Source organism: Corapipo altera, unplaced genomic scaffold (assembly GCF_003945725.1).
Source record: "Corapipo altera isolate COAL_440 unplaced genomic scaffold, ASM394572v1 2b, whole genome shotgun sequence".
Lineage (NCBI taxonomy): Eukaryota > Metazoa > Chordata > Aves > Passeriformes > Pipridae > Corapipo > Corapipo altera.
In genome coordinates, this window is record NW_020884874.1 from 35,129,257 (window position 1) to 35,138,339 (window position 9,083).

A 9,083-nucleotide genomic window follows, 5' to 3' on the forward strand; every position below is an offset into this window, starting at 1 on the left:
ATGTTTTCACTTAAATGACTTGTGATAGGAAGTGCTGATGTGTGTATCCCCACAGACGCACATCAATGTCAGCAACATCTGAGATGGGAGAAGAAGCCTTATCAAATTCTTTTTTTCTGATAATGTTAAATCCTTTTTTGTTCACTACAATACAGTGTATGAAAACCCATACACTGTATCCTGTGTTTCAGTCATTGCTTTGCTTCTATGTATAAGAAAGAGCAGATATACGCAAAACATGCCTTGGGGAGTATGCTTTCCTGCTGAGCCTCCCCTGAAAGAACTAATCACAGGGCTTCAATTGTGTCTCTGTTTCCTAAAACTGGGGCCTGCCTGCACCCCATAGCTAACTCAGTGAGAAAACCTTAGTAGAGATTGCTTCAGTATTATAAATTGACAAAATTTACTGTTGTACATCACACCACTGCAGTATTGCTAAATATGATGGCAAAGTTTTCTCATCAGTAAAGCCTTTGCTTCATATTGTCATGTCTAAAAAGAGCAGTGGCAAACTAAAATTTGTTTCTTTTTCACTTCTTTCTTTCCTGTAAAGGTTAACTACACTAGCTACTGAATAAAACTGAATTACTTTACAGACAATGATTCTTTGCTCTTAGGCATATAGCAGAAGAAGAGCTGTGCTGGCAGGAAGAAGGTGCTTATTTTCTGACACTATATTTTCAGCATGTTATGCAACACCAGCAGGTTTGCAAAACTCCAGTTGCATATTGGTACCAACAGTTAGTGTTTTGTATGCTTTTCCATTTGCATGTTGGGTCTGCTGAATTCATTACCATCTTTGCAGCAGGGTGATGATCAGGCAGTTATAAGTCATTAGCGAGCTATGGAAAAACAAATGGAAAACTTAGAAGGACGCTGAGACACTTACTGTGTGCTCAGCAATGGGATGGGCTAAAGCACATATTGCACATTCCAGGATGGGGAAGATGAGTGGGAGATGCATATCTGATCTCTAATTCCTCTGACACTGGGTCTGGGGAGTTTGTACTTTGTTTAACATTTCTGTTCACAATTTTTTGTGTGAATAGGCTGTGAACAAACACACACATATATACATTATATATGGCCCGACTTTGCCATGTCACCCTCTCTAAAACTTATTCCTCTTCAGCAAATTTGTCAGGTGTCTGTGGAGATTCCTTGGTTACATTCTTAATTGTAGTTTTTGTTAGACTAGTCTGATTGCGAAGTACATGGCCATGTGAATACCTGGGAAAGATAGGAAACAGGAAATTGTAACGAGAATTTTTTATAAAATACTGGGTTCTTAAAATCACTTAAAGTGTTATAAGTTTATATAAGCAACCCATGCCCAAGTAACCCTTAATCATAATTTGATTGCAAAAAAACCATACCATTAATTGGACATGAGATGTTTTGGTATTGTGTGAAATACATACTGCTATGTTCTGTACAAACCACCATAGGTAATATCTCATCCCTCACCACAGGAGGCTCATGTGGCTTCATTCTCTTTCCACGTGTCTTTCTGATGTAAGAATGTGAGCACTCAAGGCCTTTCTTACTTGTCTTACTGTCCTTTTGGCTGCAGTGATACGAGGTATTCTTCCTATAAAATAAGCATCTTGAGTCTGACCTCTTGCTGAATGTTCTTGTACTCAACCTCAGACAGGGAGAGTTTACTTGGATAGACAGGAGTAGAGGAGCTTATGGAATTGACAGAGGCCTATGAGAAGAGTGTGCTGGGTTAAATCGTCATCAAGATTGAGACAGCAGAGAAATTCTCTAATTCCTGGAGAGGCACAGGTTATACTAGAGTGTATTTCAGTTATGGCATTGCTAGAAAATTTCATGTCGTAACGACTCTACTCCCTACATGTAAATTATCTGTCTACTAAAGTTATTGAGACAGGTCCACTTTGAGCATACCTGAATCCAGCTTGAAAAATTAAGTTTGATCTGAGCTTGACCTACTGGATGTAAAACAGTCTCCTGATGTGCTGGTTTGACCCTGTCTGAGTGCCACGTACCCACCAAAGCCCTTCTTAAATATGTTATTACAGAGGTGTTAACTACAATCTCTAATTTACTCAGCCTTCAGCAGCGGTGTGTCTGTCTTAGAGGTTGGCATTGGCTGTGTCAAATATAGGGGAATCATAGAATCCGAGTTGGAAAAGACCTCCAAGATCATCAAGTCCAACCCTTGATCCAACACCACCGTGGTTAATAGACAATGGCAGTAAGTGCCACATCCAGTCTCATCTTAAAAATGTCCAGGGATGGTGAATCTACCACCTCCCTGGGCAGCCCATTCCAATGTCTGATTACTCTCTCTGTAAAAAATTTCTTCCTGTTGTCCAGCCTAAACCTCCGCTGGCAGAGCTTAAGACTGTGCCCTCTTGTCCTACTGCTGGTTGCCTGGGAGCTTCAGGCTTCTCAGAGAAGTCACTCTATAGGCCCCCCAGCCTCCAAAAGGTTGCCACATAAACCCAATACACCTGATAATAGGTTTTCTGGTAAACAGATATGCTGCCATTGGGAGTGGGTGCAGCACAACTGTGGGAATTGCTGCTTCTCTTGTTCCACTGGCTGTGGTAATTGTGCTTTGGTGTTGTGGGCATGTGTTCTCTCAAGTACCAGTGGCAAAAGAATTTCAGAGAAGCATTCACTTCTCACATAGGGGCTTTTAAAACACTGTAGGCCATGATGTGCTGGTACACAGTTACTGCCAAATGTATTGGTGTGAGAACCAGAAAAATACAACACTGCCACTACCACAATTCTGACTTTTAGGTCAGCGAGGGACAGGCATTTCTAAATCTCAGTCAAAACTTTGCCTGACTGTCTACCCCACTATATAAATTTAACCTGGAGCTTGGAGAAGGAGTTTGAAGTTGCAGTGTCTCTTTGAAAGTGTTTCCACAGCTAGATATTTAAGAACAATTATTGAAAAAAAAAAATCAGTAACACTATCAGGAATCCAGAACTACCTGGAGAGAAACAGAAGAGCTTAAGTGAAGAGATTAAGTGAATTGAAGAGATTAAGTGAACCTCCAAAAATCATTCAGCTCAAGTTTGGATTTGGTAACTTGTCCTTCTCCTATCTGCACATTTGTTCTTCATCTCTCAGATCTGAGATTGTTCACTCTCAGGAGAGACTACTGTATTTCTGTTCTCACTAACCATGGAAGCACTGCTGTTTTGGAGATCTGGAGCCAGCTGCTACATTAGTGCAGTATGTGTCTACAGATACCTTTTCAGGTCCTAGCAGGACTGTGTGAGTTTTCTTTGTGTTGGAGTCCTTGAGCTCCTTTGTGCCCTAGCACTGCTCTGGCACAGCCAGTTTGTAATTGCAGTGCTAGCTCATGGCCCCATGCCATGGCTTGAGCGTCCCCTGAGAACATTGTGCAACCCTGCCCGAGAGACACCATAGCTCTCTCACATCCATGCCTTCTGGAGCAGCTTGAGTAAAGCAGAATCAGGTAGTATGGACTCTTTTCTTCCCTTTCACTGAGCTGAAATTATCCATGAGATTGTTTCCATTCCTGCTTCCCAGGTTCCTCTTCCCTTCTGTATGTAGTTTTTCATTAGCTATTTCTTAACAGAGTAGATACGCAGCAGAAATCCTTACCCAGAATTTGCTTTGCAAAGGTGGAGAAGTTAGTGCCCAGACCCACTTTAGCAGCAAGGTAGATACTTTTTTCCATCTTCTTCTGACCTTAAGTGAGATACTAGTGTTTTTTTTAAACTTGGAAGGTATGTCAGAAGCCCTAAGATCAACTCTCTCCAAACACTAGGGTGGATCAAGTTCTTCATTCTCTCTTCCAAAACAGAGGCAGCTGCTATCCTCATTGCTACCATGAAGAACATCTGCTATCTGTTATCAAGAGTGTGAAACCTTAGCTAACAACTACCCTGCTGAATGTTTTTAAAGCTGTAAAATAACACTGATGCACCAGCTGGAGTAGAATTTAAGGACAAACACAGAAGCACTTGCAAGAAACCAAAGCATCTCCACATGTGTGGACACCCAAAGAAATATTTCATCTTCGTGGAACAGGATGTTTTAAATTAGATGCTCAAATATCTTTTCCTGCAAGCAAATTCTTGTGAAAGTACTGTAAAGCTGTTCCTAGAGAAAATTCAGAAAGCAAGATTTTGTATTTGCTAATTTGCATATTTTGTTGCAGATGTATCCTGGCTAGAAGACAGTAATCCAACCCTCTCAGGACATCAAATTAAGGTAGAAAAGGAAATCTTTGTCTTCTTAGTCTTCTGGAGGCAATGTTGAAATGAACAGCATTGTCTCTTCTCTGCACCATATAAGGTGAAATGCAGAGGAGATGGCAAGCTTTACTACCTACTGCTTTACTATCCTATGATGGAGATTCGGGATATGTTTCTGTTTGTCCCTTGATGAATGTGGGAAAATGAGAAAAGTTGAGACTAAGGAGGGTGTAATGAGGGAGAAAATGCTCACTTTCTTTTCTCATAATGCTGAAGAGAATGAAGGTGAGACAAAAGATGTGCTTTGCTGTCTTGAGGGCTGAGAAGCAACTGTCTCAGACAAACCGTCAGAGCCTTCAAGAACACCATGTGAATCCTGCAGGAGGTTTTCAGGAGAACAATTGTGTTGTAAAATTAGCAATTCCTTTTTCCAGAATTCAGAGCAGCAGCTTGCCCCTTGTAATGGTGAAGGTGATGGTGACAGTCAAAAGTTGAAAGGTTTTGGTTTCCTGCCACTTCAGTTTGAAATGCCTCAGTTCAAAATGCTTTACTCCTACCTAAAGAACACTCCTCACCTGATGCTGATATCAGGTCAATATTTACACACCAGGCTGGACTTGGAACACTTTGATAATTTTTGCAGCACTCTTGCATCCTTGGTGTTTGTGGTCAGGCTTGTCACTTTGTCTGTCTTAGTCATACTGGGAACCCTCTAAAACAGCACAGCCATGTGATATGATCCCAGAAACTTGTGCTCTGGATCCTCATCTCTGGAGGAGGAATAAGAATTGTTGGTTTCTGGGCTAAGTTCTCCAATGAATGCTGTAATTTCTGGTGTATGAGCTCTCAGTCTGACAGTCCTGTGCTTCTCACTTGATTCAAAGTGAATTTTGCATACATGGCTGTCAGAGCTTATATCCACAATCCCTGTTCTTTTGGCTTTCCGCTGCTGTGTGTGTATGCAGCATGGTTTCTAGGACAGTATAATGCCTCTGCCATTGGAAAGCAGAACCTTTAATAACCTGTGGGGTTTTATAATCCTTTCTTTAGAAATTTCCTTTTAAATTAATCCAGCCCTGTCTTGCTGTGACATATGAGGTGCTCTGCTTAAAAAGACATAAATATGATTAGATTACAAGGTACTTCAAAGATGCCCCACCTTTGGCTGTTTATGAGCTGCTTAGAATTAGTGGAATGATGTGGCAATGGGCAAAAGTCTTATCCCAAGCAGTACTTTTGCCTTTGGCTGAAATTCCAGGATGCACCCAAAACTCCACAGCTGTTGTCTGCAATACAGTCATGTCAACAGGAACTCTGGGGACTTTTAAAATTTGTCCTGTTTTGACATGGCAGCTCTGCTCCTTGCAGTTTATATATAAAATGCCATGATGCCCTAGCCTGGGAAGTTGGGAATGTAACAAACACCATACGTGCAGTCAGACTGTGATCCTGCTGCTACAAGAAGTCAATATGTAGGGGTTTTTTCCCCTCAGGATTTCAGCATCTGCAGAATCCACCTGACAAATGTAGGAGTGCCTTGCCACTGCTATTGCTTCCCCAGAGATTAAAGTTACTATCAGTCCCTGAGGGGGACTACCCCTGAGGGAGCTGCAACAAACTGATGAAATTCTTCACTGAGAACAACTCAATCAGGATAAAACTGCAAACTAACCAAGCAAGCAAGCAACCAACCAACCCACTCACCAACCAACCAACCAAAAAGACTAAAGGAAGTAGAGCCGGTAAGAAACAGTGCAGCAATAGAGTGGTTAGTCAGTTGGCTTCAGATCCAACCCACCAGATATCTCATTTTTACTGCCTTACTTAAGCTGAGACACCATACTCATCATTGGCCTTTGGCCCTCTCCGAGGCACTCCACAGCTGTGCTTCTTCATGGTTCTGTGGACCTTGGAAATTGTTCCTTCCTGAAATGAAAGGAGGACGAGACTGAGTTTTTGCTCTATGGTGCCTGCTTTCCAGTGTGTGCCGTTGTGTCAGCACAGCCAGCAGCCACAGAGGAGCGTAGTGGTGGAGGCCAGGGTGTACATACTGGAGAGGGCAGATGGGTAAGATGCAGTCTTGGAAGAGGTATCTACTTGTTTTGAAGCTGGGGTTATTGTTTGCAGATGGGAAGATGCTACTTCATGCTTTGATCTTCTTTTGTATGGTCCAGAGTGACATCTAATGGCACAGCACCAGACTGCACCATGTCTGCTAAGTGGATAAAAAGCTGGAGTTGCCAACCATTTATCAAGTGACAGGACAAGGTAAATTCTGTCAGGAGTGAAAAAACAAATAGACTGTATTAAACTAAACTACAACACCATCTGTAGCCACAATTTGATATATATCACCTGAATAAAGCTGGAAAATTAAACAGTCTAAAGGTAGGTAGTGGTAGAGTTAAGCTTCTTCTTAAAATGTAAAATATTTCAGATGATATGTTAGGTTAATCAGTAAATTTAAATGATATTAAAGGAGGAAGTCAGAACAATGTTCCAAAAAGGATTCAATCCCAAATATTCTGAGTTTAATGTGATGTGCATCTTTCATATATAACTGCTTTTATTAAAAAATTACAATATCCTACAAGATTGTTTTTCCAGAAATAGCATACTCGAATAAAATATGTTCCATCAAATATTTTCCACCACTAGTGTGTTGGAACATCATTTTTTTGAACTGTGCAAATTGTAGATCAGAAATCTGTCCAGTCCCTTTTAGGCACCAGTAAAGGCAAGTTTGCACCATTAATTAATGTTGCAAAAAATACTTTCTGTGTTATGTTCAAGTGTAAGAGACCAGCATTTAAAATATGTAATCCCAAATAATGGATAAAAATAGCAAGAAAAACTTTGGAGTTATTCAAGACAACTTTTTAGGAAAATAGCAGTTTCCCTGTTTACCTTAAGTTGATTGACTTTCATTTGTAGTAATGGACATTGAATGTTCTTCCATTTAAATTAGTTTCAGAATTTCCAAATTAAAAGGAAAAATCTAACTATTATATTTGTATACATATATGTGTGTGTGTTGGTGTATAAAATGCAGTTAGTAGGTTGTGCACAGTACACTTAAAGAGCGCCAGTGTCTAAAATGCATTAGAGCGCACACAATTTTAAGGTAAGGTTTTCATCTCTGCTGTGAATTCATAAAGTGAACCCACACCTACTTGCACTTAAGACATGTGAATTGGTTCTCACCTTGAGGCTGAGCAGCATATGGTGAACCCAGGGAGAAAGGGACTTTGTTGTGGTTTATGTCTCTTCAGTCATGACCTGCTGATACCATGTTCCTCCTGTGATCCTTTAGATTTGCAAATTCATGATAAATATAATTTATCAGGGAAAATGGAATGAGTTTTTCCCTTTTAAAAAAGAGGTTTCTAAAAGGCATATATACTATTTTTAAAGGATTATTTTCTTTATGGTTTTACATTAAGAAATTGAGTTTCTAGTTACCTTTTGCCTAGAAGTCTTTGTAGGGTGATAACGTTGTGATTATAGGGGGAAATATCATGCTTGTGATAGGGCAGAAGCAGTACAAGAAAAATCCTTTTTGCACCACACTAAGGTCAGTTGAGGAAGTTATTGCTACAGGATGCTGTGGAGACTAAAGTTCACATAGCTAGACAAAAGAAGATTAGGAAAAATCATGAAGGATTGGTCCACTGGTGGCTGTTAAATGTATTTGGAGTACATCCATCAGTGCAGGAACTCACAGCTGCTGATTGTTGAAGAATGGATGGATAAACAGGGGAAACGAATACTCTCTGACTCTGCCCCATTACATATATTATTTCTCTTAGCATCCAGTATTAGTTACTGTCAGAAATGTATTTCAGCTAGCTGCACTTTTGCTCTCTCCCCTATGGCTGTGCTAATGGCTGATTTTCCGTACATGAAACTCCAGTAACAGCTTTCTCTTTTTTTTTTTTTTCCTCTTCCATCAGAAGCAACAAGCTGAACATAAGCTAGTGGTTTTTTTGTTGTATCAACTATATGAATTCAGATTGGAAAAGCATTTGCTTATCTTAATAAGCGGGCTGTATTTTAAAGGTAAATTTGTTACTGTTGTGGCCATGTCATCTTAACCTAATATCCAATATCTTAGATAGTTATTAAGCTGGCATATCTGGAAAAGGAATGGTTTTGGTAGCCTAAAGCTTCCTTTTGCTGGTTATTGATTGTGCTCAGAAGAAGCTTTCAGCTCAACATCTCCAGCCTTCGGGCAAGGAGCCTTTCTCTCACAAAGTATTTGGTATCCAGCAGCTGGAGGTGACATTTTTAGACACTGGTCCTTTCTTTGGCTCTGAGGAAGGTGTTTAATTTTATATCGTTTCACATCCAGGAAGTAGCCTGGGAATGCATGAACTATTCTGTAGGCTCTCTTTGTGTAAAGACAAAGAATGTTATGTTTTCATTGTGCTGGCTTCTTAAAAGACTCCTTTCCATCTCAGAGGAAAAAACATACCTTATTTCGGGATAAAAGTTATTAGAAACAGGGCATCTTTTTGAAGCTGAGGTAATTAAGTATTGGAACGTTTTAAAACCAAAAGAAGATAACTTTTTAAAGGGTTGGAAATAGTTTGGATAAATCCTGAATAGACTGTGACCTGTTGGAGGTCAGTCTGACTGTGATAATAGTAGGGAGAAAGAAAAGAAAAAAAGTGAGTTGGGATTCTGAGCAACCATAATCTCCAAGGAACAAGACAATACAATTATAATCAGTGTTTCTATAAAGACATCTAATCAGTGCTCTGTGTGATTAAAAAAAAGTGTGATTTGACTACTAAGATCTGTGGAAGACAGTAGATGGCGCAAAGATGTCAGGCAACCTCCTGGCTTTTCAGATTAGGGTTAGGGATCAGATT